The 27,276-nt window shown below is 48.2% G+C and overlaps 1 protein-coding gene across 1 annotated transcript in view; it reads left to right on the top strand.

The window, feature by feature from the left end:
• LRRD1 (leucine rich repeats and death domain containing 1) overlaps positions 1-27,276 on the top strand; it is a 502,180-nt gene that overhangs the window by 225,796 nt on the left and 249,108 nt on the right. The window lies entirely within an intron of this gene.

Genomic DNA, 27,276 nt, shown 5'->3' with positions numbered 1-27,276 from the left:
AATGCGGAGGGCCTTGAGGCGGGCCGAGTGCCTCGAGGCAATCCGCAGGGGGTTGGAGGAGGACACGGCGTCGTCCCTGCGGACCCTCGGGGCCATGGAACTGGACCGCCTCCGGGACATCGAACAGGAGTTCGATGATGCCCTGGCCCGGAACACCACAGAGTGAGCCGCTGGACTTGCCCGCCGCCTTTGTATATAGTTCTTTAGTTTTAGGTTTCCTTTCGTTCTTATTATTATTTGGAGTCGACGGACACTGCTCCACTTTTTGTATATAGTTGATATTTAGGTAGGTTTTTTAGGAGGTTTCCTTAGTTCAGTTGTGATGATGGACCCTTGTTATTTTTGTACATAGTTCTTTGTTGCATGGAGAGTTTTTACATTTCACTTTGGACATAATTTTTTTGATTTGATTTTCTAGATTTGTGTTTTTATGCGGACATGCAGCTTATTTTTTCACATTTACATTGTAGTTAGTTTTCTTTCTTTGGCATTTGTATTTTTTTCAATACATTTTTTTTTACATTGTTCACTGTGTGGTTTCATCTCATTGGTTTCATGCATGTCATGTTGTGTGTTTTCCCATTCAATTTGAAAATATGTGTGTGACGGACATGGGTTCATTTGCTTCATGTACATTGGGGGTGTAACATGTGATTTCCATTTCCATGTGGGTGAATGGGTTACTTGGTAGGTCTTTTTGGCTGTGGAGGCTGACCATTACGCACATGATTTGGGATTGTGAGGACCTGGTGGGGGCTGCACATGGTGGCAGGGGGGTGGGGGTGCAGGGGGACATGAGTGGGGGCCTGGTGGAGGTTGAGCCTGCACTGCTGGGGGGTGGGGGTGGTGGGAGACATGAGTGGGGGCCTGGTGGAGGGTGACCCTGCACTGCTGGGGTGTGGGGGTGATGGGAGACATGAGTAGGGGCCTGGTGGAGGGTGACCCTGGTGGCTGGGGGGTGGGGGTGATAGGGGACATGAGTGGGGGCCTGGTGGAGGGTGACCCTGGTGGCTGGGGGGTGGGGGTGGTGGGAGACATGAGTTGGACATGGGTGGGGGCCTGCTGGCAGGTGCCCCACAGTGCTGGGGTGTGGGGGTGGTGGGAGACATGAGTTGGACATGGGTGGGGGCCTGCTGGCAGGTGCCCCACAGTGCTGGGGGGTGGGGGTGGTGGGAGACATGAGTGGGGCCCTGGTGGAGGGTGACCCTGCACTGCTGGGGGGTGGGGGTGGTGGGAGACATGAGTGGGGCCCTGGTGGAGGGTGACCCTGGTGGCTGGGGGGTGGGGGTGGTGGGAGACATGAGTTGGATATGGGTGGGGGCCTGCTGGCAGGTGCCCCACAGTGCTGGGGGGTGGGGGTGGTGGGAGACATGAGTTGGACATGGGTGGGGGCCTGCTGGCAGGTGCCCCACAGTGCTGGGGGGTGGGGGTGGTGGGAGACATGAGTTGGACATGGGTGGGGGCCTACTGGCAGGTGCCCCACAGTGCTGGGGGGTGGGGGTGGTGGGAGACATGAGTGGGGCCCTGGTGGAGGGTGACCCTGGTGGCTGGGGGGTGGGGGTGGTGGGAGACATGAGGGGGGCCCTGGTGAAGGGTGACCCTGCACTGCTGGGGGGTGGGGGTGGTGGGAGACATGAGTGGGGCCCTGGTGGAGGGTGACCCTGGTGGCTGGGGGGTGGGGGTGGTGGGAGACATGAGTGGGGCCCTGGTGGAGGGTGACCCTGGTGGCTGGGGGGTGGGGGTGGTGGGAGACATGAGTGGGGCCCTGGTGAAGGGTGACCCTGCACTGCTGGGGGGTGGGGGTGGTGGGAGACATGAGTGGGGCCCTGGTGGAGGGTGACCCTGGTGGCTGGGGGGTGGGGGTGGTGGGAGACATGAGTTGGACATGGGTGGGGGCCTGCTGGCAGGTGCCCCACAGTGCTGGGGTGTGGGGGTGGTGGGAGACATGAGTTGGACATGGGTGGGGGCCTGCTGGCAGGTGCCCCACAGTGCTGGGGGGTGGGGGTGGTGGGAGACATGAGTGGGGCCCTGGTGGAGGGTGACCCTGCACTGCTGGGGGGTGGGGGTGGTGGGAGACATGAGTGGGGCCCTGGTGGAGGGTGACCCTGGTGGCTGGGGGGTGGGGGTGGTGGGAGACATGAGTTGGACATGGGTGGGGGCCTGCTGGCAGGTGCCCCACAGTGCTGGGGTGTGGGGGTGGTGGGAGACATGAGTTGGACATGGGTGGGGGCCTGCTGGCAGGTGCCCCACAGTGCTGGGGGGTGGGGGTGGTGGGAGACATGAGTGGGGCCCTGGTGGAGGGTGACCCTGCACTGCTGGGGGGTGGGGGTGGTGGGAGACATGAGTGGGGCCCTGGTGGAGGGTGACCCTGGTGGCTGGGGGGTGGGGGTGGTGGGAGACATGAGTTGGACATGGGTGGGGGCCTGCTGGCAGGTGCCCCACAGTGCTGGGGTGTGGGGGTGGTGGGAGACATGAGTTGGACATGGGTGGGGGCCTGCTGGCAGGTGCCCCACAGTGCTGGGGGGTGGGGGTGGTGGGAGACATGAGTTGGACATGGGTGGGGGCCTACTGGCAGGTGCCCCACAGTGCTGGGGGGTGGGGGTGGTGGGAGACATGAGTTGGACATGGGTGGGGGCCTGCTGGCAGGTGCCCCACAGTGCTGGGGGGTGGGGGTGGTCGGAGACATGAGTGGGGCCCTGGTGGAGGGTGACCCTGGTGGCTGGGGGGTGGGGGTGGTGGGAGACATGAGTTGGACATGGGTGGGGGCCTACTGGCAGGTGCCCCACAGTGCTGGGGGGTGGGGGTGGTGGGGGACATGAGTTGGACATGGGTGGGGGACTGCTGGCATGTGCCCCACAGTGCTGGGGGGTGGGGGTGCAAGGGGACATGTGTTGGTGTTCATTAGTTCAAGGAGACATGTGCCTTTGCTGGGGGGCATGCCCATGTTGGGTGGGCTGCCTGCGGGACATGACCAGGGATGCAGGGTAGTCCCCTGTGGTGTGGGCTGCCTGCAGGGGCCGTGGAGGGTGTACAGGGTACACCTGGGAGGACCCACACTGTCAAATCACATGTGGGACTCCCCGGCACCCCTGAAATACACGTACCGTGCAGAAATCGCGTGTAAAACTTCCCGCGCACCCCTGAAATACACGCGCCCAGGCTATTCGCGTGTAAAACTTCCCGCGCACCCCTGAAATACACGCGCCCAGGCTATTCGCGTGTAAAACTTCCCGCGCACCCCTGATATACACGCGCCCAGGCTATTCGCGTGTGGAACTTCCCGCGCACCCCTGAAATACACGGGCCCAGGCTATTCGCGTGTGGAACTCCCCGCGCACCCCTGAAATACACGCGCCCAGGCTATTCGCGTGTGGAACTTCCCGCGCACCCCTCAAATTCACGCGCCCAGGCTATTCGCGTGTGGAACTTCCCGCGAACCCCTGAAATACACGCGCCCAGGCTATTCGCGTGTGGAACTTCCCGCGCACCCCTGAAATACACGCGCCCAGCCTATTCGCGTGTGGAACTTCCCGCGCACCCCTGAAATACACGCGCCCAGGCTATTCGCGTGTGGAACTTCCCGCGAACCCCTGAAATACACGCGCCCAGGCTATTCGCGTGTGGAACTTCCCGCGAACCCCTGTAATACACGTAGCCCGCTCACCCAGGCCCGATCGCGTGAGGAACTTCCCGCGCACCCCTCAAATTCACGCGCCCAGGCTATTCGCGTGTGGAACTTCCCGCGCACCCCTGAAATACACGCGCCCAGCCTATTCGCGTGTGGAACTTCCCGCGCACCCCTGAAATACACGCGCCCAGCCTATTCGCGTGTGGAACTTCCCGCGCACCCCTGAAATACACGCGCCCAGGCTATTCGCGTGTGGAACTTCCCGCGAACCCCTGAAATACACGCGCCCAGGCTATTCGCGTGTGGAACTTCCCGCGAACCCCTGTAATACACGTAGCCCGCTCCCCCAGGCCCGATCGCGTGAGGAACTTCCCGCGCACCCCTGAAATTCACGCGCCCAGGCTATTCGCGTGTGGAACTTCCCGCGCACCCCTGAAATACACGCGCCCAGCCTATTCGCGTGTGGAACTTCCCGCGCACCCCTGAAATACACGCGCCCAGGCTATTCGCGTGTGGAACTTCCCGCAAACCCCTGAAATACACGCGCACAGGCTATTCGCGTGTGGAACTTCCCGCGAACCCCTGTAATACACGTAGCCCGCTCCCCCAGGCCCGATCGCGTGAGGAACTTCCCGCGCACCCCTCAAATTCACGCGCCCAGGCTATTCGCGTGTGAAACTTCACGCGAACCCCTGAAATACATGTACCGTGCAGAAATCGCGTGTAAAACTTCCCGCGCACCCCTGAAATACACGCGCCCAGTCTATTCGCGTGTGAAACTTCACGCGAACCCCTGAAATACACGTACCGTGCAGAAATCGCGTGTAAAACTTCCCGCGCACCCCTGAAATACACGCGCCCAGGCTATTCGCGTGTGAAACTTCACGCGAACCCCTGAAATACACGTAGCACGCTCCCCCAGGCCCGATCGCGTGAGGAACTTCACGCGAACCCCTGTAATACACGTAGCCCGCTCCCCCAGGCCCGATCGCGTGTGGAACTTCACGCGAACCCCTGAAATACACGTAGCCCGCTCCCCCAGGCCCGATCGCGTGAGGAACTTCACGCGAACCCCTGTAATACACGTAGCCCGCTCCCCCAGGCCCGATCGCGTGAGGAACTTCACGCGAACCCCTGTAATACACGTAGCCCGCTCCCCCAGGCCCGATCGCGTGAGGAACTTCACGCGAACCCCTGTAATACACGTAGCCCGCTCCCCCAGGCCCGATCGTGTGAATAACTTCACGCGAACCCCTGTGATGCACGTACCCTGCAAATCGCGTGTGACACTTCCCGCGCACCCCGGTATACATGCACACGTATTTTTTGTCAGCGGGTGTCCGTGTTTGTGGGTACCCCTTTGCACGTCATTTTTCCTGGAGGGCCACAGTATGGGACATTCATCATGGCAGTATATAGGTGCTATTTGTTGGCGCACCTTTTGGCGCACATTTCTTACAGCCGCAGAGACGCTACCGCCTCCTTTCTTGTGGCGGTCGTGTTTGTGCCTGTGCGCTGGTTTGAGCGTGCGCTTTTTTCCCCTATTCTATTCCATGAATACGTGTTGTAGGCGAGCATGTGGGCGTTCCGCGCACTTGTGCCCTGTACTTCCCCCGTGACGCCCACGTTTTGGCAAGTTGTTCCCCATTCTGAGTGTTACGCCCGTGTTCCGCCTACTTTTATTGCGTGCGCCGCGCTATGTGCGAATTTCGCTGTGGCCTGTGCGATTTTCGCTGTGACCTGGCGCACGCTGTTAGATGGCCTGTGCGCCAACGTGCGCCAACGTGCGCCGCGCACTTTTTTTTCGCACATCCGCTGGTTTTCTCGCGCACGGCCTTCCATGAATCGACGTGCGCTGCTTTTCGTGCGATTTTCGCACGTTCACTGCGATTTTCGCTATTCCACTGCGATTCGCACGTTTTTGCCCACTTGCGCCGCGCTAATTATTCCATGAATCGGCCTCTTAGAGTCTTCATTGTCTTCTATTTTGTATGATATGTCCACATTTTTTGTGTTCCTTTTGTAAAACGTTCTGCGGCAACACACACACACATGGTTTGGTACTTCAGCCGATGACCTTTTAAATGTTACTATTTCTTTTCTGTATGTGTGTAATAGAAGGTTGCTATGTGCAGAATTTTTGCTACTATGTTCTAAAACTGTTGCATTTTCTAAGTGGCTCTCACTTCCAAAATACTGTATTGATATTCTTTTCATATCATGGAAGGTACTTTTGCAAATAGGCCCAGAAATGCAGGCTAATGATTGTCCTTTTAGTCCTGTGTCTTTCCGCACTGGACAAATATCCATATTTTGCAGCACTTTCATTTTACTTTTATCGTTACCTTTTACATAATGATTGAGGAACTGAGGTAAAGATTTGAAAGCTTTGTTTGGAATGGCACACATTGATGTGCACAGCCATTTGTATACTGGACGATGTGGTTCTGCTGAATCGAGAGGTAATTCTGAGTTTTCAGGGGATAGTTTTGTAAGCAGTGTTTCTTGTTCCATAATGGTAGTATTGATTTTCTCATACCCTCATCCACTGCTATGGATGGCAATTGTGTTTGTTTGATTTTGTTTGTATGCTTCTTCATTAAAATATGGCTCTGTGGTTGTGTGACTCCATTCACCACCATAGACATTTAAGAAATTATTTTTGTTTATATTCTGTTAATTGCTGAGTTTCTTTTGTAGTTTGGTACTTACTTTTGTTAGTGCTTTCATCCTATTTAACACTAATATAAACAACTTCCTTTTCAGAAGGATTGCACTGTCCACGAGAGCTTGTAGGATTAACTTTCTACGGTAGGTTTTAAGGGGTGAGGATGATTTCGGTCCTCTTCTTAGTAGATTCTAAAGGACTCTGTGACGAAACATTTTTGCTAAAATACTTTTTTTACTATGGGTTCTTCTTACACGATCAGGATTATTAGGAACATTGTTAGCTGTACTGGTAGGCGTTTCTTTGACAAAATGTGTGTGTTTTGTGACACTTTTTGATGGAGGAGGTACAGTTTCGGTAGTTGAGACTTCGTTTATTTTGTTACCCAACTGCATTAGCTGGTTTGTACCAACATTCTGTACAGACTATACAAAAGGTGGATGCTTACATTGGGCACCTTTATTTTTATTTGCTCTACTTCTGTGTTCCTTTCTACAGAGTTGCTTTTTGGTAGGCATTCTTTGGTGTCTGTTGACAAAAAAATATATACTTTGGTCTGTTGTCCAATGTATGTGTGCAGTGTGCATGTGTGCATGAGTCTGATGGGGAAGCTCTTTGTCCTGGTGTGTCAACGTGCATTGAACTCCTGCAATGATTTGGTAAGGCTACTTTACTGTTTGTATACTACTACAGTGTGCTTCAGGTGAGAGTGCAAAGTGGCCTACTTGTGACGAGAACCATTATTAATAACCGAAATGCCAAAATCCTGCTACAGCAACTTTTTTTCACAATCTAACCTTCTAAGGATTATGTATGTTATTTGAGTACCAAACACACAGGGATTTGTAAGCCATTCTGCCTGTTATTCTTTGTTCAATAAATGGATATTTGTAGGTAGAATGGTTTACAAATCAATGCTTGCTTTGGTGCCCTAAAAAAAACAAATAACACACAAAGCCTCTTTCAGGAGTAGTTAAAATATAAAGGTTGTACTCTACTTAGTTTTCTGTGCAGGATAAGCATGTTTCTTCGGATATGTCGTTCGTCTGCACTGTAGATGCTGTTGATTCTCAGGAGAGTAGTCTTCACTGCGATTCAAAAAAAGAAACTCAATTACTTTGTGTGTTTGCAGCAGTGATGATACTGCACACATTAATTGTGCTTCTTTCGTCAGAGCATTCAACTTTCATATTTCAACCCAGTGCACATGTACATTTCACTTCACTCTGTGCAGTCTTTGCATGGTACTTGCAATATGGTACTTGAAAGTCCTTCAAAATAGCTAAAACTTTTAAGGGTATGGAAATGCCTTGTTGTTTACAAAGTGTACTATGCATAGGAGAGAGGTTTGTAAGCGATAGGACATAGTACTAGATGGGGAAACATGTTCTACTTGTAAATTAAAAGCACAATGCCGAAAAATCAGGAGACCATCAGAAGTAAATGTGACCGCCGCAATCGGGAGCGCTTTCTATTCTGATACGATAACATTGCAATTAGCATTACTGTAGGCCGAACAGAGTACACAACTCCAACATGTTCACATACAAAATTGAGTTCTGCCCTAAATAGGCATGCTTGCAATGTATGTACAGGTTATGCGGATGACAGTAAGCAGTCGTGCGATTTGTGAATGACAAATCGGACATCTTGTAGTTTAAAGGGGGAGCATTGTTATGTATTCCCTATGGACATTTAGCGGCATCATTTTGTCTAAATTAAATCATAAGGGTTCCACATGTTCTCTGATTAAAATATACATACATGTTCTCTATACTCATGCATGTGCACATGCATGGAGCTGTACGTAGAAATTTGCAATATTTGCACAGTAGCTTGTGAAGTAGGTGCTTTGCAATGATATGCGACTTCAATTCAGAATCATCGACAGTAATTTTGAAGTGCGCAATGTTGATGACGGAGTTAAAATTAGCGATGTTCAATGTGATTGGTGGATGATTGTGCGACTGCTTAGTTGTGTCCAATGAGAGACTTGCTTTGGTACCGCTGTAGAAAGGGTGGAAGGACTGGGTAAGAGTTACGTGCCGCACGTAGGCAACGCTTGTCCGCTTGTAGGGCGTGTCACATACAGGTTTCTACAGCAAATCCTGCATGGAAAGGCGACTGTAGGCATCAGCCAATCAGATGTTCACATTACTCTTTTGTGTCGAAAGACGGTGCGCACACTGAAGATGGCAGAGGTGGAGAGGGTCAGGGTTTTGATGCTTGGAGACATTTTTGTGCATGGCTTACAACACTATGCCGAGAGAAGGCATGTGGCACAGTGACACACCATTTCGACGTGAGAGGAGTTGAGGTGGTGTGGAGCGCTGACACTGATGCCAATGCTGCGGCAATTCTGCAAGTTTGTAGAGACATGTGTACAATGACCACTCCTCATGTGGTAATTTTGCACTACGTGCTTGCCATTTAGGATACGTGACTTCACGTACTTTGTTGGCAGATTTGGCACAGTTGGTTGAAGCACTCATGACCATCTTCCCAACAACGAAAGTCATTTTTTCTGCTTTACTCCCTAGAGTACAGTGGAGCAACAATTCTGTTATCTGTCCAGATCAAAGCATTGGGAGGTGTATCATCAATCGCGGCATGCGTGCATTCATGCTACGAGCTCATATGTTTTTTTGCTGCCACGATAACATTGCTCCAAGCAATGCGGGTTACTTTTAAGGAGATGGTGTCTTCTTTGAGAAATGCGATGTTCTTTTGGAACGTAAGGCTTGCTTTAGAGAAGGTTCAGTAATGTTTGCAAGAGTAAAGCAAGGACAACAAATACAAAAAAAATACATAAAATACCAGATGTCTGTACGGTATCTGGCCAAAAAAAATAAAATACGGCTCTTTTCAGAGCCTACCTTAAAGGGGGAAAAGGGGAATAGTACTTCACCCTCTGATCCTCTACATGTCTGCGAACATGATGGCGGTAGTTTGCAGCCAGCACATATCACCAATGGGGATTCAGGGGTGGAGACGTATGTAAATGAGAATGAGCGGAGCTAGGGATTGGTCCATAAAGTTCAGTAGGTGTGTTCTGACCGACGTACTTTAGTAAGACCGTCTTCTCCCTCACAGGAGACCACATGCTCGAAAACAGATTATCTGGATTTTGGGAGACTCATGGATACATTGGTTGAAGGTGCATGCAGAAAGATGCAGTTTATCTACAAATCTCGGATTTCCTCGTGTGGAAGTGCACTGGCATGGCGTGCGTGCCATGAGATGGCTGGACTTGGTACCTCTCTGTGTTACTTTACTGACAGAGCGTCCTCCAGATATACTGATCATTCATTGCGGAGGAAACAGTTTAGGCCATGTATCTGGAATTTCTTTGCAATTTGCAATGAAGGAAGGCCTCGCGAAACTCATGGACATGTTTCCAAATTGTCAAATAAATTTTTCCCGTATTGCCCAAAGACAAATATGGCTGCGTTCTTCTGCGTTTGGTCCACAAATGGAGAAAGCAAGACGCAATGTGAATAAGGCCGTGTGTGAGTTCTTAAGAGATGTTGGCATGTCCTCTTTCCACAATGAAAACATTTTGTTTCACAGAACTTTCATTTTCTGTAGAGATGGAGTCCACCTCACATATGCTGGCAATCAGATAATTCTTCACAATGTACAAAATGCATTGCGACCTCTTTTGCAATCACACCATCCTATCTGACATTCCGTTTTCACCAATCCACAGTTTTGGACCCACACAACACACCACCGAAAGGCTCCTTTCAGAGCCGCCACTTACTCCCAGCGTACACTTCATTGTGTTTGCTCCGCTTGCACCCTCCCTTTTTTCCCCTACGACTGCCGCAAACTTTTTCAGAACTCCGTGGGGGTCTACGACCGTCACTTCATAGTTCTATTGTTATACTGAGAAAGGCGGCTCTGAAAGAGCCTTTTCTGTAATTTTTGTTGTTTTCACCTTTATTGCTTAACAGCACATGGCACATTAGGAGAAGAGGCCAAAGGAGGGTAAGGAAGGGACACCAGCCACAGGGATAAGAAAGGGCAAATGAACAGCAAAAGATTTAGGGTGAGCTTTATTTAGGTAAGGAGCAGATCTTCTGGTGCTCTGTGACTGCAGCCTCAAAAGCACTTCGAAAACTCTCACCCCTGCAGAGTACTGCGTCACAATACGTGCACACTACTGTCACCTTTGAAAGGTAAGGGTCAACAGCATTGCGAATGGCTTGTGAGGCAGCTGGAGGGAGGCGCTCCCCCACAGGAGTGTCTCTTGTAGTGGGAGGATCGGACACGGAGAATGCTGTGGAGGAGCTCAATCGATTACGCTCTTCACATGGCACCACCTTGCGAATGTCCGCAGTGTGGAACGCAGTGAGGTGTCGCTTCATGGTTGTCGTACCAAAACTGTACGCACCAAATCTCCCGCGACTCAGCACCACCTCGCACTGGTTACACTTCACCAGGTTCGCACATGCTTTTAGTACGTTCCCATAAAGGGAAAACAACCGCCACGCCCACGACTCCCGCCGAGTGGTCCTAGTGCGGAGTTCCTCCACTTCATTCTCTTCCTCCACTTCTTCCTCGCTCTCTACATCCTCACCCATATATCTCTCTGCAGGCCCTTGGGGAGGTGGTGGTGGTGGCGGGTTTGGGGGTGGTGCAGAGGCTAATGATCCAACAGCAGCCATGGAAGCCATACTGATTAGTTTCCTTTTGGTCACTACAGCAGTAAAGGCAGTACACCTCAATCTGCTATAGCTAGAAGGACAATGAAGATGCGCTCGGGGTGTGGCCATGTGTAGGGGTGGAGGGGTGTGCCTTGTGACCGTGTTCATCCCTACACAGCGTTACAAAAACTTTACACAGCAAGTCCTGAGGTCAGCTAATGTCTGGGATATGTGAAATTACATTTTTACACTATACAATACTTTGCCTTGTGTCTACAAGTTCTTTTGTACTGTTGCAGAAGCACACCAACCGCGCAAATTAGTCCCCACGCTCAGCGTGGGTACGGTCACATGATGACGTCCTCAACACATCCAAGCCAGTAATGAAAGTCCCCTGGACAGAAAATGAAAAGAATCAAACGTGCGCATGCGCGCAAGTGTCCTACGGACAGTGTTCGGGTTCTCGATGTAATTCAAAGTGCGACACAAGTGAGACGGACAGGTATGGGCAGGCGCGATGTTCGCTATACTTACGTTTGTACTGCGCATGTGCACGCATGCTATGTTCACTGTACAGACAGTTCCAGTGTCTTTAGGACAACTCCATTTTGTTTGCCTACGAACTTGCCGCCCACCGCGCCTGTTCTACGGACGGCACCACTTTGGCTGCGCCCGATATGGACAGCTATACTGCCCTTCTCACACTCCCATTTTGCTCATTTACACCCATTCCGGACATCTGGTGTGTTCTACGAACATGTATCATCTCGCTTCCAAGCGGTACGGCAAAGTATAATATCCTTTGGACACCCCTTTCTGTTTATGTATGCACAATTTCAACAGATGGTGCAGTCAAACATCAATTCCATCTTACTTCACATTAGTAAGGGTAGGTGTACTGCCTTTACAGCACCCACATTCCATTCCTTGCAGATAGGTCGAACAGGCGCGCTGTTCGCGAACATTTTACGTCTTTTTAAAACAAATTTTAAACACAAACTCTTTCTCTACAACTACTGTACAAAAACATTTAAAACACACACATACACAGATAATTCTAAAGAAATAGCGGGGGAAGCGGACACTGAAACAAATATGGGGGAATTAGGATTCAACATGGGCTGGTTATGAGGAGAAGATTTGTGAGGGGAAGAAGGGATGGATATTTCGTCAAAACGTCTATTTTCCTATTGAAAGTTTGGGGATGGCTCACTAGAGATTGGAGAAGCAGGGCAGGTACAGGTGGGGCAATGGTAACAAACTTTTCCTCTCACACAGTCCTCCACATACTCCCGTAAACTTTTAAAATTCTCGTTCAATATGTCCATTTTCTGCTCTATCCTTTTTATCCTGTCTTCTTCTGTCTTGTTTGTTGCCCTTTCCTCTTTTATTTCCCTGGTCTGTTGAAAAAAAAATACATAAGTTAAATGCCTATAAAATGCTGGTCACTATTTTCCATATGCAGAGCAATGTGTACCATTATTGTCGCTGTCTTCAGACATTTCCCCACCCGGGAAATACTCCTCCAGCCACTCCAAAGTAATAGCCATTTCTGAGTCAAAACAACAGAAAGAAATTATTACTTCTACATCACATACCAAAAAAAAACACACCCATATCAAAAAAACTGACCTACACTCACTCTTTTGCTGTAGTCTCCCTTCGTCCTACTGCGTCCGTCTACTGTCGTTCCAGGCTGCCAAGTTTCTGTGAAGTGATTACGCTGGAGGCATCCTTTTTTTTTTTATGGTACCATGCTCTTCATTCTACATGGTTATTAAATGTGTTGTTTTCTTTTCCCAGCTTCAGGTTTCCATATTTACTTATTACTACTTATAATATCTTTATGTCCTTCTTCTACGTTGCACACTTTTTGTGTAAGACAATAGTACATTTTCAGCTACCCCCTGCCCCTTTGGGTAATGTTGATCCTGTCCGCCCCGTCCGCAAACAGGCGCTCAGTCCGTCCCTTTCCAATATCAATAGGGAGGGGTTTCTGTATGTTCTATGTTAAATGTATGTCAAGGACGTACATTACACTACATATCTCTCAAAATCATATGATTACAGTGTATATTCTGCACAACAACTTCATTGCCACAATGTCATCCTTAAGTTCCACCTTCCAAAAACCTGTACAATTCCCTAAAAAAAAAACTTTGTTAAGTGGACGTTATGGCTAAGTTGCCATCCCAAAAACCAGTAAAATTCACTACAAAAAAAACTTTGTTGAGGGGACGTTATGGTTAAGTTGCCCTAACAAAAACCTGTACACTTCACTACAAAAATACTTTCCACCTCCCCTTTATGCTTCAAATTAAAACCGAAAAACCCCTAAAATTCGACAGTTATGGTAAACTAAGCCCCCAACCCTGCCACCGCCCCTGTGCACTGCTAACACTAACACCCAGACCATGAAAGATGTCATCTCAAATGTCAATGATGACATCAATGACGACATCACTTGTTTAGCCCCTTTCTTTTCCTTCCCTGCCATAAAAATATATGTACATTCAGTAAAATTCACTGAAGGAATGTTATACTTCACAGTGCAACCAAACACCACTGCACATCCCCCCATTATAGTAAGCTAAGCAACCGTAACTCGCGCCATCTACGTGCATTGCTAAGACTAACACCGAGGACATCAAAGATGAGATCACAAATATTGATGACATCACTGATGTGCTAAACAAGTGATGTCATTGATGTCATCATTGACATTTGAGATGACATCTTTCATGGTCTGGGTGTTAGTGTTAGCAGTGCACAGGGGCGGTGGCAGGGTTGGGGGCTTAGTTTACCATAACTGTCGAATTTCAGGGGTTTTTTGGTTTTAATTTGAAGCATAAAGGGGAGGTTGAAAGTATTTTTGTAGTGAAGTGTACAGGTTTTTGTTAGGGCAACTTAACCATAAGGTCTCCTCAACAAAGTTTTTTTTGTAGTGAGATATATATATATATATATATATACACTATGGAATATGTTCCAGGTAACAGGAATGTAAGAGCTGATTTTTTGTCATGGATGCCGTTATCAGAGGTTGGAGGCAAGGATGATGCAGAAGGAGATATGTAGATGGAAGCATTTGTTAGTGATGGACAGAAAGCAATTGAATGTGATGAGTGGAAGAGTATGTTGGAGCATGATGAAGTGTTGATGCGAGTGGTACATAAGGTGTTGAATGGGTGGCCTAGACAGCAGGTTTCAAACAAAGATATGCAAGTGTATGCAAAGATTCAGGAGGAGCTGTCTGTGGAAGATGAAGTGTTGATACGAGATCAGAGTGGTGCCTCCAGTTGGTGCATGTGCGAGATTAGTGAAAATGGCACATGATGGTATTTGGGGGTATACTCATACTAAAAGGTGTTTGTGTGAATGTTATTGGTAGCCAGGAATGAACAAAGAAGTCGGTTGGATGGTGGACCGATGTGGTGTCTGCTGCATTCCTGATAAGGGCATGCAGTGTAGAAAGGTACTATTGTAGATTGGCCGTGGGTGCTGTGGGTTAAGTTAGCTGTGGATTTCATTGGTCCTATGGACAAGTTAAATGCTGAGGAGCATTATGCGCTAGTTGTTGTGGATTATCACTCCTGATGGTGTGAGGTAGAGTTCATTGCTATGCCAACTACATCCAGTGTGATCAAGTATTTGCGTGAACTGTTTGGGAGAGAGGGGACTCCAGAGACATTACTGGCTGACAATGGGGTTCAGTATACGTCGAGGGAAATGCAGGTGTTTGTGAGTGAAATGGGGATCAAGAGTTGGAGGACAGCTCTTTACCACTCTCAGGCTAATGATTTGGTGGAAAGGGTTAACAGGACAGTTAAAGGGTGTATTCAGTGGACAATTGCTAACCATGTGTCGGGGCAAAGAACTATGATTGACATGTTGTGGGCGTGTCGGTTCACGCTCAATGTGGTGACTAGGATCTTTCCTTTCGAATTGCCAAGAAGAAGGAAGCCTGCTTCCGGTGGATGTGGAAGAAGTTCATGCAAGGGTATTGAAGACACAGCGAAAGAACAAGATTTGTTTTTACAGCCGGATTTGTGTCAAGGAGAGGGACATCCAAGTGTGAGATGCTGTTCGGTTCAAAAAACCTTTAAAGGTATCTAGGGGAGATTTCCAGTATTTCGAGCCTGATATTGTTAATGTAACAAAGTGGGCAAGAATGGGTGGTGGAACAGAAAAGAATTGTCAAGTTGAATAGGAACGTGGCAATGGTTGAAGAGGAACAATGCAGCAAGGATGTTACATTTGAGGACAAGCGTGTGGTGAGACTGCAAGGATGTGTGGGCGATTATTTGAATAAATCAGTGCCTGGTGTGGTTGAAGGTGAATGCCGTGATGATGCTGGTGCATAGGTGAGTGAGTGGCAATGTAAAATGACCATGTCTGAAGATGCATGGGAAATTAGACATGGTAGAAAAGATCATCTTAGGCGAAATGTTGCTTATCCTAACAAGTTCAAAGATTATATCTGTTATGATTAGTTGTTCTTGTACCATTCATGTACAAGTGTTATTGCTTTTCTGTTCTGTTGAAAGGAAGATGAGTTATGATCCACTGTTCTGGGCGTTGGGAGTGGGGAACAGGGAGTTTCAAAGTAGGGGATGGTTGATGCAGAGTATCCGTGGTGACCGAACTGTATCCTTTCTATGGGCCCCATTTAAAGGTTTTACCAAACTTACTTGTGTACATTTCTTCATCTCCACATGCACGTTGCTCCCTTCCTGCCTTCTCAGACCCCTGCCAGGGTCACAGCTCCACTACATTTTTTGATACACGTCTACCACTGCCCAAATAGAAAGTAGATTGGCAAACAGGAATTGTATACTTTGAATGGATTGTATCCTCCAACGTATTCCACATCTTTGACATGTAATGTCCACAGCTGTGCGGCTTCGGACATTTTTCGGCAGAGGGCATCCTGCGTCGATGACGTCGGGTCGATGTCCCTCGAAGGCCTCCATCGAGGGCGACGTCACCGGATGTTATAAATAGTACGCACGGTACCCGTAGCCTCAGTTCTGTTTTTTCCGCAAATGTGTTTGCTTCGAGAACTCGGCGCGCCTCGTGTGTTCTTCTTCGTGAAAATGTTTTCTTCATCTACCCCTCCGACTCTGCGGTCTTGCTTTAAGAGTTGCAGGGACTGTAAGTCCAAGATGTCGATTACAGACCTGTATGGCATTTGTTTGTTGTTCTCTGGGCGAGAGCCATGAACCGACGACTGCTAAGGCCTTGCGGGAGCGTAAGGGGAAGTTAAAGGTAGGTTGGTTTTCTAAAAAACCTAGTAAGTCCCGAAAAGCTGCAGATGTTTACACTGACGGTTCGAGGGGTGACACTCCTCGTCAGAAGGAGTCCCGGGGATCTCGATCCCAGAGTGGGTCCTGCCACTCGTCCTCCTCGTCTCAGCACTCCCAGAAGCAGCGTCACTGGTCGCCTTCCACGTCCTTGTTGGATGATGGCACCGCGAGGAAAGTGGCTTGTCCCACTAAATCCTCGACTCATGAGGAATGGGAGGCCTTCAGGGAGCAAATGCTGGCAATTTTCCAATCCCAGGGCACAGTTCTGTCCGCGCCTTCGGAAGAAGCCGGCAGGGAACGGTCTCAGTCCGATGCTTGCGCGCCTTTGGGCCTGGGTCCTCGGCGCGATAAACATCGGGGACCATCGAGGTCCCTTTCGGACAAGGCTCCGGTTGATTGCCAGACACGTGCTAGGTCCAGGTCTCGGTCTTCGTCCCCGGCAAAACCGTAGAAGTCTGGTAAGGGCTCGAGGTCGGCGTCGACTCCATCGGCTCTGTGTCCGTCGAGTACGGCTGTCGGGGCTGTTGTCGGCGTCGATGCCTTCGGGGCCATTTGGCCGTAATTTGCCGGGGGACCTCCCTGGTATTGTGGATTCTCCAAGAAAGGCTAAATCCAAGACAGGGCAGCCTTTTGTCGACTCCAGGCCTACTCCTGTTCCTAGGCAGGAGTTCTTTCAGTCTCTGGATGATATCTATGAGGATGAGGAGAGGTCGGATTTGGAGTTTGAACCTGTTGAGCCTGATGGGGCTCCTGTCTTTTCTGGAGACAGTCAATTGGAAGAGTTACGTCAGTCATTGCATGATGCCAGTTACCTGGACACATCTCCTGAGGTGGTGTTAGCAGGCCTGCGCCTGGGGCTCATGCAGAATCCTCCTATAGGAGATTGATGGCTAGAGCTAATGAGTATCTTTGTTGGTCTAGTCCTCCAGTGGCATTTGTACAGGGTGACCTTACTGATATTTTGGATCAAGGTTCATCCACTGACCCAGTGTTGCTGTTTCATTGGACTTTGCAAATAAGGGTGGCAGTTACTTGGCAGACCCTGGAGTCTCTTCCGGCGGTTAACTAGTCATTAACTAAAAAATACAGCCCTTCTAGTAGCGACCCCAGCTACTTATCCTCACGCACCACTCCCAAGAGTTTGGTGGTTCATGTGGCTACGGCCACCTCGAGGCAGGCGGCGTACCCTACCATCCCTTCTGATGGGGACGACAAATGCTTCGATGGTTGGGCACGCAAGGTGTTTTCTGCAGGGAGTATGGCACGGAAGTCAGCTAACTCCACTTGTGCCTTGGCAAGATTTTCACACATTCTGTGGAATTGTATCTCTCTAGCGGCTGAGCATATACCCGAGGGGGAAGAAAGGGATGGGTTCCTTGTTCTTGTGCAAGATGGCAAGGATGCATGTGTGAATCCCTTCAGTCTGGGTTGGACACGGCCAATAGTGTTAGCCGGTCCATGGCTACGAGCACCATTATACGCAGGTCTGCGTGGTTATGGAAATCGGGTTTTGCTCCTGATGTACAGGCCCGTCTTCTGAACATGCCCTTTGATGGCTCTCATTTGTTTGGCAGCAAGGCTGACAAGAGCCTTGAGAGGTTGCAGACCTCAAAAGCTGCTGCTAAATCTTTGAGCGCCGCTGTGCTTCAAACTCTGTCTTTTCATCCTAGGGGACAGCAGTGGAGGGGAGGTTCCTTTCGTTACTACTCCTCTTTTGGTAGGACGAGAGGAGCCGCCAATCAAAGGGGTCAACGTAAAAGTACCCATGGTGGTCGGGGAAATAGAGGTGCCAAAGCCGCTCAGGCAGCTGCCTCTTTGCCTTCAGGCGCTGCCACAGCCGCTCCAAAGCATCTTTGAGGCCATGTTCCATTGTTCGCCGGTTGGGGGCAGACTGTCTCAGCATCTCGAACAATGGCAAGCTAGTACTTCAGATGCGTGGGTTCTGGATACAATAGCCCACAGCTACTGCCTTCCCTTCCTAAAGCGGCCTCACAACAATCCAAAGACTCTCTCTTTGAAGCTTCCAGATCTGCTCCTTGTGCAGGAAATCTTGACCCTGCTGGAGAAAGGCGCTATATGTTTATGTTTATGTTGATTACATTTATATAGCGCTTTAACCCAAAGCGCTTTAAAATAAAACAACAGATACAATGGGGGAGAAGCATATAAACAATCATGATACAAACCAGTGTAACAGTGCGTAGAACAGTTTCCTTATATGGGGGTGGAGAGGGGAGGGTGAGGAGGAAGGGAGTGGAGGTAGTCGGGAGAGGGATTTAAATCAGTTGTCTGATTTAGGTACCACAGTGAGAGGAGAGGGGGGAAGTGGGAGGTAAGAAGTTGGGGTGGGGGGAACTGGGGAGGAGGGAGGAGAGAGAGGGAGGAAGTCAAGGGGGGGGAGTGGAGAAGGAGGGCTTTCAATGCAGAACGGAAGGAGGAGTAGGTGAGGATGGAGCGGATGGACAGAGGTAAGGAGTTCCAGTGTAGGGGGGCCAAGAGCTGAAAGGAGCGGAAACGGGAAGAGGCGCATGGGGAAGGGGGTACTGCAAGGTGGAAATGATCAGCAGAGCGGAGAGAGCGGGAAGAGTGTAGAATGAAAGGAGAGAAGAGAGGTATGGGTGGGGCAAGGTCATGGAGAGATTTGAATGCCAGACAGAGGAATTGAAACTTGAGTTGGGAGTGGAAGGGAAGCCAGCCAAGGAGGGAGAGTGAGGAGGAAATAGAGTCGCGAGGACCGAGGAGACAGAGAGTACGAATAGAGGAGTGGTAGATAGATTTGAGGGGGTCAGATGAGAGACAGGGAGACTAAAGAGTATAGAGGAGCAATAGAAGAGACGGGAGAAGATGAGAGAGGAGATTAAGAGTTTAGAAGCGTGGAAGATGAGGGAGGATCGGATTTTACGAATGTTTTAAAGGTGATGTCAGCAGGCTTGAGAGGTGAGAGAAATGTGGTGGGAGAAGGAACGAGAGAAGTCGAAGTGGATACCGAGATTGCGAGCGTGGGGAGAGATGGGGAGAGTAGAAGGGGGAAAGTTGATTGAGTGAGGAATAGGGGATAGTGTGTTAGAAGGAAAGAAAAGGACTTCCGTCTTGTCGGTATTAAGGGAGAGAAAGTGAGAAGACGTCCAGTTTTTAATGGCCGTAAGGCAGGAAGATAAGGAGTGGTGGAGATCAGGAGTGAAGGAGGAGAAGGAGAGGAAGAGTTGGGTGTCATCGGCGTAGAAGTGGTGGGAAAAACTGAAAGAGGAGCCTGTAGCGTAGAGGAACAAGGGATGGTATTCCCAGTATTTTTTGATTCCAAAGAAAGACGGGGGGATTGAGACCAATCTTGGACTTGTGTTGGTTGAACAAACTCCTCAGGAAAGACACGTTCAAGATGGTCACTCTTTCTCAGGTCGTCCAGGCCCTTTGACTTCGGGATTGGTTGGTGTCTGGACCTACAGGAGCTTACTTTCATGTGCCGATTCATCCAAAGCACAGAAAGTACCTAAGGTTTGCGGCTGGCAGCTCGCACTTTCAGTTTCGGGTCCTGCCATTCGGATTGACCACCGCCCCGAGGGTTTTCACCAAGCTAATGTGGTGGTGGCAGCGTATCCCGATCGAGGGGGATTCACGTCTACCCCTACCTGGACGACTGGCTGATCCATGAGAGTTCTCCCGAGCAAGCGTTGGATCATCTCAGCCTCACCTGCCGCTCCCTCCACAAGCTGGGCTTCTCCCTCAATTTCAAGAAGTCGCATCCGACACCTTCCAACAGCTCCACTACATCGTGGCTATGTTGGACACGTCCTTGGGAAAGTGCTCGCCTCCCAAGGTGAGGGTTCATCACATTGTACCGATGGTGGACACATTTCAACATGCCCAGCATCTTCCTGCTTTCCAATTCTTAAGGTTGCTCGGCCTTATGGCATCCTGCATTTTCCTGGAGCCAGAGGCCAGACTAAGGATGAGATCCCTGCAATGGGTTCTCAAAATGCAGTGGTCACAATTCTCAGGCAAGATGTCGGATCCCATTCAGATTTCACTCTCGGTCTCGCAGGATCTTCTGTGGTGGGCCTACGAAGGGAATCTGATGAAGGGAAGCTGTTTTGGCAACTGTGGCCAGAGGTGACAGTAGTGATGGACGCTTCCCTCACAGGATGGGGAGCCCATGCCGACGATCTGACAGCCAGCGGTCGTTGGTCTCTGTCGTAATACAAACTCCACATCAACCTGTTAGAGCTGAGGGCCATCAGGCTGGCCCTGAAGGCTTTTCTGCTGTCTGTGCGGGGGAAGGTTGTCCTGATCATTACGGACAACACAGTGGCCATGCATTACCTCAAAAAAAAGGGGGGTAGGGTAACTCCCGTTTTGTAGAGAGGCAATGCAGCTCTGGTTCTGGGCAATCCAGCAAGGAATATCACTCTTAGCAGGACATCTGGCCGTAGAGGAGAATGCGGCAGCAGACGCTCTGAGCAGGCAGAGCACGGCCTCTCACGAGTGGGAGCTGGCTCGGGAAGTCCTTCTGGAGATCTTCGCCCTTTGGTGAACCCTGCAAGTGGATCTGTCCGCGACCAGTGCCAACCGGAAGTGCAAGTGATTCTGCTTAAGTGAATTTCCTCGAGAGGAGCCTTAGGAGACGCATTCATCGTGGATTGGTCATACCCACTTCTGTACGCATTTCCTCTGGTCCCCGTCATTCCTCAGGTTCTACGGAGGTTGCGGAGGTTCGGACCCCGCATGATCCTCATTGCTCTGGATTGGGCCAGGAGAGCGTGGTACCCGGACCGTCTAGAATTGTCCATCTGCCCTTCACGCCGTCTTCCCTACTGAGAGGATCTTCTCTTGCACGTGGGGGGTCGGGTTCTCCATCCAGAGGTCAAGACTCTCAGCCTTCATGCTTGGTTTCTCAAAGGGTGATATTTAACGATTGGCACCTCCCGGATGGCGTGATGGAGGTGTTCCTTTCGGCTAGGAGGCCAGCAACCAAATCCCTGTACCGTTGCCATTGGCGTATGTTTTGCGACTGGTGCAGAGGCTGTTGGCGTATGTTTTGCGACTGGTGCAGAGGACACAATGTTGATAATTTTCAGTGTTCTATTCCAATGGTTCTTTCTTTCTTGCTTTCTTTGGCCCGGTATCAGGTAATAAAATCACGGCAAAAATATCACTGGTAAAAAAGATTGCGGCAAAACTGCTGTGGTTTCACCCGGTAAAGGTGTACCCCATTATTCCATTAAGGGGAGCGGGGATTGCGGGGGTGTCCCCCGCTCCCCTTAAATAGTATAATGGGTCCGGGGGTTGCAAGGGTATACCCTGCATCCTTTACATGATTGTGGTGGCAAAACCACAGCATTTTTGCCACAATATGTTGTATTCACAGTCATTTTTGCCATGATTTTAAGACATGGAACCTTTAGCCCACAGGGGTCTACAAGTGGGTACCATTAAATGTTACCTGGCGGCGCTGTCTATTTACAAGTGCTCGTCTGAAGAGTGTTCCTATTTTAAGATTCCTTTGATTTCACAATTTCTAAAAGGGCTCACAAATGTGTTCCTGCCGTCCCTGTTTCAGGTGCCGGTTTGGGATCTGAATTTGGTCTTGAAATTAGTGATGGGTGCTCCGTTTGAACCTCTGCACTCTTGTCCTTTGAGACTGTTGTCTTTCAAGATGGTTTTCCTGGTTGCAGTTACATCTGCTCGCAGAGTGAGTGAATTGCAGGCACTTTCATCTAAACCACCCTTTACTGCGTTCCACAAGGATAGGGTTGTACTGAGGGTACGCCCATCCTTTCTAACTAAGGTAGTGTCTGAGTTTCATCTGAGCCAGAAAGTGGTACTTCCTGCTTTCTTTCCTCCCCCTCATCCTGGTAAGGAAGAGAAGAGACTTCATAGGTTGGACCCTAGGAGAGCTTTGAGCTTTTATATCTCTAGGATGTCTGGGGTCAGAGTGGATGACCACCTCTGTGTGGGATAGGCTGGACACCGATTGGGCCAGGCTGTTACCAAACAGACCTTGTCCAGGTGGATTATCCTCATCATTACTGAATGTTACAGATTGGCGGGCAAGGACCCTCCTGAGGGGTTGCGCGCAGACTCCTCTAGGGGCGTGGCTACTTCCACAGCCATGCAGCGGGGGGTTCCTATTGGAAATATTTGTGATGCAGCGACGTGGGCTTCTATCCACACCTTTGTCAAACATTACTCCCTGGATAGGCTCCATGGTCAGGATATGGCCTTTTGGTAAAGCAGTACTTTATTCTGCCATCTGATTGTGTATTCTAAATTCCTCTCCCTCCTCCATTCTCTGGTACTGCTTTGGGAGTCTGTTAAAGATGTGGAATACGTTGGAGGAAACAATCCATTCGAAGAACAAGTTACTTACCAACTGGTAACGTTCTTTCGACTGGATGTTCCTCCAAAGTATTCCACATCGCCCTCCCAGCCTGCCCCTTTGGAGAATTTCCTATGCTATTGCAGCTTGCGTTCCCTCAAGGCTATGTGCAGTCAAGCAGGCACTGTGTACGAGCAGGTCCCACGTTATGGAGGAAAAAACATAAACTGAGACTATGGGCGCCGGGTGTCCTATTTATAACATTCGGTGATGTTGCCCTCGACGGAGGCCTTCGAGGGACATCGACCCGACGTCATTGACGCAGGACACTGTCTGCTGAAAAATTTCCGAAGCAGCACAGTTGTGGACATTACATGTCAAAGATGTGGAATACGTTGGAGGAGCATCCAATCGAAAGAACGGTACCAGTTGGTAAGTAACTTGTTCTTCTGACCTGCACCTATCAAAACCACAGGTTCTGCATCTGCCACTAATGACCCCCCCTTTATTCTATTAAAGGGACACATGCAAGGCCATCAATAGTGGCAGATGTGTGCCATACAAGACCACTTCACTTACATTACACAAAATGCTAATAGAATATAACCTGTAAAGTACATATACATCAAGAGTACATGGTAATCTCTGTGAAACTGTTTGCATTTTTAGAAGTTTTTAGCCAATATTAATGGGTCATAAAGGACCTTGTTCAGAAACTCTTTAGTTGCAGCTAGCTGGTTGTGAAATAGTACTTCTGAACCAATAAACTAGAATATTATCACTTGCGCTAATTTTGAGAAGTTTGCAGAAATCTCCAAATCGTTTAAAAACAAGCAGTGGCAAAATAAACATTTTTGAATTTGCCAGGCACTGCCATCATATGCCATTCATGGAAGTCACCGAATGTGCCAACTGTACAAATTTATGGCCAGGTAGTACCATCATTTGATATGTATAGCCATGATTATTATGCTCAAACCTTCAAAAGAAGGTCACGTGCCCCTCAACGTTGGAAGGGTTCAGGAGCCTTTAAACTGTCCTTGCATTACTTCCAATCGTCCTGCAATCCTCAAACCATAACAATTGTAGATATTTAAGGTGATATATGGTGCTCCAATGGAAGCTTGAGGAACTATGCAGGTCCCAGGCCACCAGTAAGATAGCTCAGTGGGTTAACAGATCAGCCGAAAACCTCCATGGAACCCACAGCTGAAAGAGTTCAAATAGAGGCAGGAAGAACTGAGGCTTTTAATCTTCAAAAGTGGATGGCATCAGTAAACTTGAGGTGGAAAATGACATTTGTTGAAAACACAATTAAGATCACGCATCTAATAAAACTAATTTCAAAAGGAAACCTTTAACTGTCACAGTTGTGGATAAGTGCATCATGGCTGATCCTAACATTATAACATGCTCTGTTTAATAAAAGAGCGACAATTTATTTAACAAAAATGCATGTTACTGGACAAACGTTTTGTTGATTGAAAAACCAGAGAGCCTCTGTAACTAGGAATATTTTTATTAAATATGCCTGTGAAAGTTGCAACAAAAAGGATTGTGTATTTAAAGCCTGACATTAAAGCCTAGTGACACACCTCACTCGGAAAATGTATTAAAAGCATGCTCCAGACACGTAACTATCCCCTGTGCACGTGTTTTTGGATTCTGAACTCTTACTCACCCGTACGCCATCAATAGCAAACATTTGTCACCTAAAAACAACGTACGTCAGGATATTGTGGGGAGTACAAAAAAATAAAATAGAAGGGGAACACAAAGCAGCACCATTGGGGATCTCCCTTCAAAAGCATCACATTGTATATATGATATGTTATGTTAATCCTATTATGTTCAGAAATCTAGCACAATCCTGACACATTCAGCCATGCCTTAAATCGATGGCATAGAGTGTGACATTATGGTAACCGTACAGTAAATCACCACCTATATGCCTCGTGCCTTGAAACACTTGTGGATAGGCGCGTTATAAACGCCATATCATATCATACATACTTGCCAACCCTACCGAATTAGGCGGCAGGCGACTGCTTTTTAAGCAGTCCTACCGTCTACCGATTTAGTGGCAACAAATACCGATTTTAAGAAAAGATATTTAAAAAAAAATAAAATTGGCCTGGATTTAGCAGCCTGTTCAGCCATGGTTGCAGGGTGCGCAAGTACACAGAATCCGAGGAACGTTCTTCAGTGGGGATGTGTCCAAGCTGCTACTTTTATAATGGTGTGTTCTTACTGGCAGCAGTTAGCAGACCAGTGCGCCAGTGCAACCTCCCCAGACTGTCAGACGCGCCCGTGCGATCCGCTCTAGCACTTCTGGATATCAACAGCCACATGGTTCACCATACCTCTGCTCCCCGGTGCCAGTCATCTACATACTGGGGCAAGCTGCTGAAGCAATGGCGAGCCACTCCTCCTAATGAGTTCTGGCAGGTGTCAGCTTGCGCCAGGAGCCGGGGGGAAACCGCACGTTTCAGCCCCGCCCTGCGCGAGTCTCACCACTTCCACCCGCCTGCAAGTGCAATATGCTATTTCTTCAGCGTAGCTGCACAACGCTGCGTCCCTCTCTACGGCACCTGCTACATACTTGCCAACCCTACCGATTTAGGCGGTAGGATACTGCTTTTTAAGCAGTCCTACCGCCTACCGATTTAGTGGCAACAAATACCAATTTCTTTCAATATTTTTGAAACTTTAAGATTCCTACAAATATTTTTGGTCACTGAATGTTGGCATGTATGTATCATCATATCATATCATATCATATCATATCATATCATATGTAACCCTGTTCTCTGCTTATTTCTCATGTTCAAAATATGATGTCTATGAACCACATCACCTGCACCCCTTCCCCCAGCGAATCCTTTGTGATCGTCATCCGACTTAACCATGATAAATTCCTAACAACGCAGCAAAGGAGAACAGACGAATTTAAAAAACGAAAAAACGGTTCCAAATATTTTGGGCTGGATAGGATAACATATAGTCATAAAAAGCACATACTATTTGAGTGTTTTGTGGAAGAAGTCTCTAATATAGGGCGCTTCTCTCCGTTACATACAGCTGTGTTAGTTCAGCTGCCATCTTTTCATAGTGCGGCCTCAAACATCATAATTATTTTACGAAACAAAAATAGTTATATATTTGCAACTTTTTTCAACAGCCCTTCTGTTTAAGAGAGGAAACCCTTCCCCCAAACAACAGAGAGCTGGAATGTACATTTAAAAACTCTTTCGTGTTACTTCTGAGCATTTATTTATCCATAGAGTCTGACTTCTTGGGCATGTCCCAATGCTGCTGTCCCAATGCTCCTAGTGAACCCCAGGCTCACCAGTTCTGATGCAATCCTCTAATAAAGCTGATGTAGCTGTTGCAGTGTCTAATAAATAAGATGCAATATTTTGTATTGTATTTCTCTATTCCTAATGTTAATGAACGCATCTGGAATTAGATCCCAATATGCTTGGAAGTCACCTTTATTAGTTCGAAACTCTAAATCTGAGTCCCAGTTTTCAGCCAGTACCTTCATCCTATCACCATTATCAGGAATGAGGAGTACATATATTGGTTTAATGCTTAGGTATTGGGTATAGATTTCAGTTATCAGGTTTTCCCAGCAGGACAGTTTGTGATTGGTAACTGAGTGATCTAATAAATAGTTGTCTTAAACTATTAGATATCCTATAATAATACAACCAATCCAATTGCAATTAGACCCTTTTCACATAGGAACGGAAATATCGGGCCATGGATTGAATAGAGTTCTCTAATTTGGAGGTTTCCTAATCTTTTGGGTCATATAGGCTGTGTCATCTCCACTGTATAGTCCAGTATTTACTTAATGCACCATAGGGGCAAAAGTTGATCAAAACGATTCCTCTATTCTCAGTGCGTAAATCAAATCATATGGTATTTGTCCAAGTAAAATGTATGGATTTTGAATGGGAACAGTACAACAGATTAACCACAGATAATTGAGCCATACTGAGGACCATTCTGTACAGAAAAAAAGGAAAAAAGAAAACGGTGCACTTGGATGCCCTATCATGTTTGTTAACAAGATGAAGGGGCACCTGGCACTTCCCTGATCTACCCAGGTAACAATATGTGTATCTAAAGGAGAAGGATCAGGGCAAATCCAGATAAAGTGTGACCCACTCTTTTATTCCATTTACCATCTTAGTAATAGTAAACGTGATAATACAGAAATAACATGCAATACAGAGTATTCCAAAGTGTGGCACATGAGAAAATAAAACGTACATTACATGTGCACAAACAATCAACAATACTTGTCAACAAAATCTACAAAAGGTGACTCATATAAATGTAGAAGGACCCCTTTGCTTTATCTTGGGGCTCCACATTTTCCAAGCTGGTTTGTCTACTGGGTTAGCTCAGGTTGGGTGATTCTCCTTGAAAATAGTTGTTTTAAGGGCTGTCTTGAACCTTCATATTTTAAGCAATTAACAAATGAAAGGAAAAAGAAACACCTCCACTTTCTGTCCTCTATGTTGTCAGAGCCCAATGTAGAGAACATTTATTTCTGCAGTACATCTTGGATCAATTTGTCAGTCGCTAAGTGCCTTTGTGAAGTTATGGTAAAAAAGTATCAATACTAAAGATGGCAGGGTCAGAGCCCAGAAGCTGACTAAGGTGCCCCAATCCAGTGCAAGATACTTTGCAATGACTGG

Source organism: Ambystoma mexicanum, chromosome 2q (genome assembly GCF_040938575.1).
Source record: "Ambystoma mexicanum isolate Mex_15411 chromosome 2q, UKY_AmexF1_1, whole genome shotgun sequence".
In the NCBI taxonomy this organism is placed as follows: domain Eukaryota; kingdom Metazoa; phylum Chordata; class Amphibia; order Caudata; family Ambystomatidae; genus Ambystoma; species Ambystoma mexicanum.
Note: the sequence above shows the minus strand (reverse complement) of the source record. Positions and strands in the feature narration are given on the sequence as shown.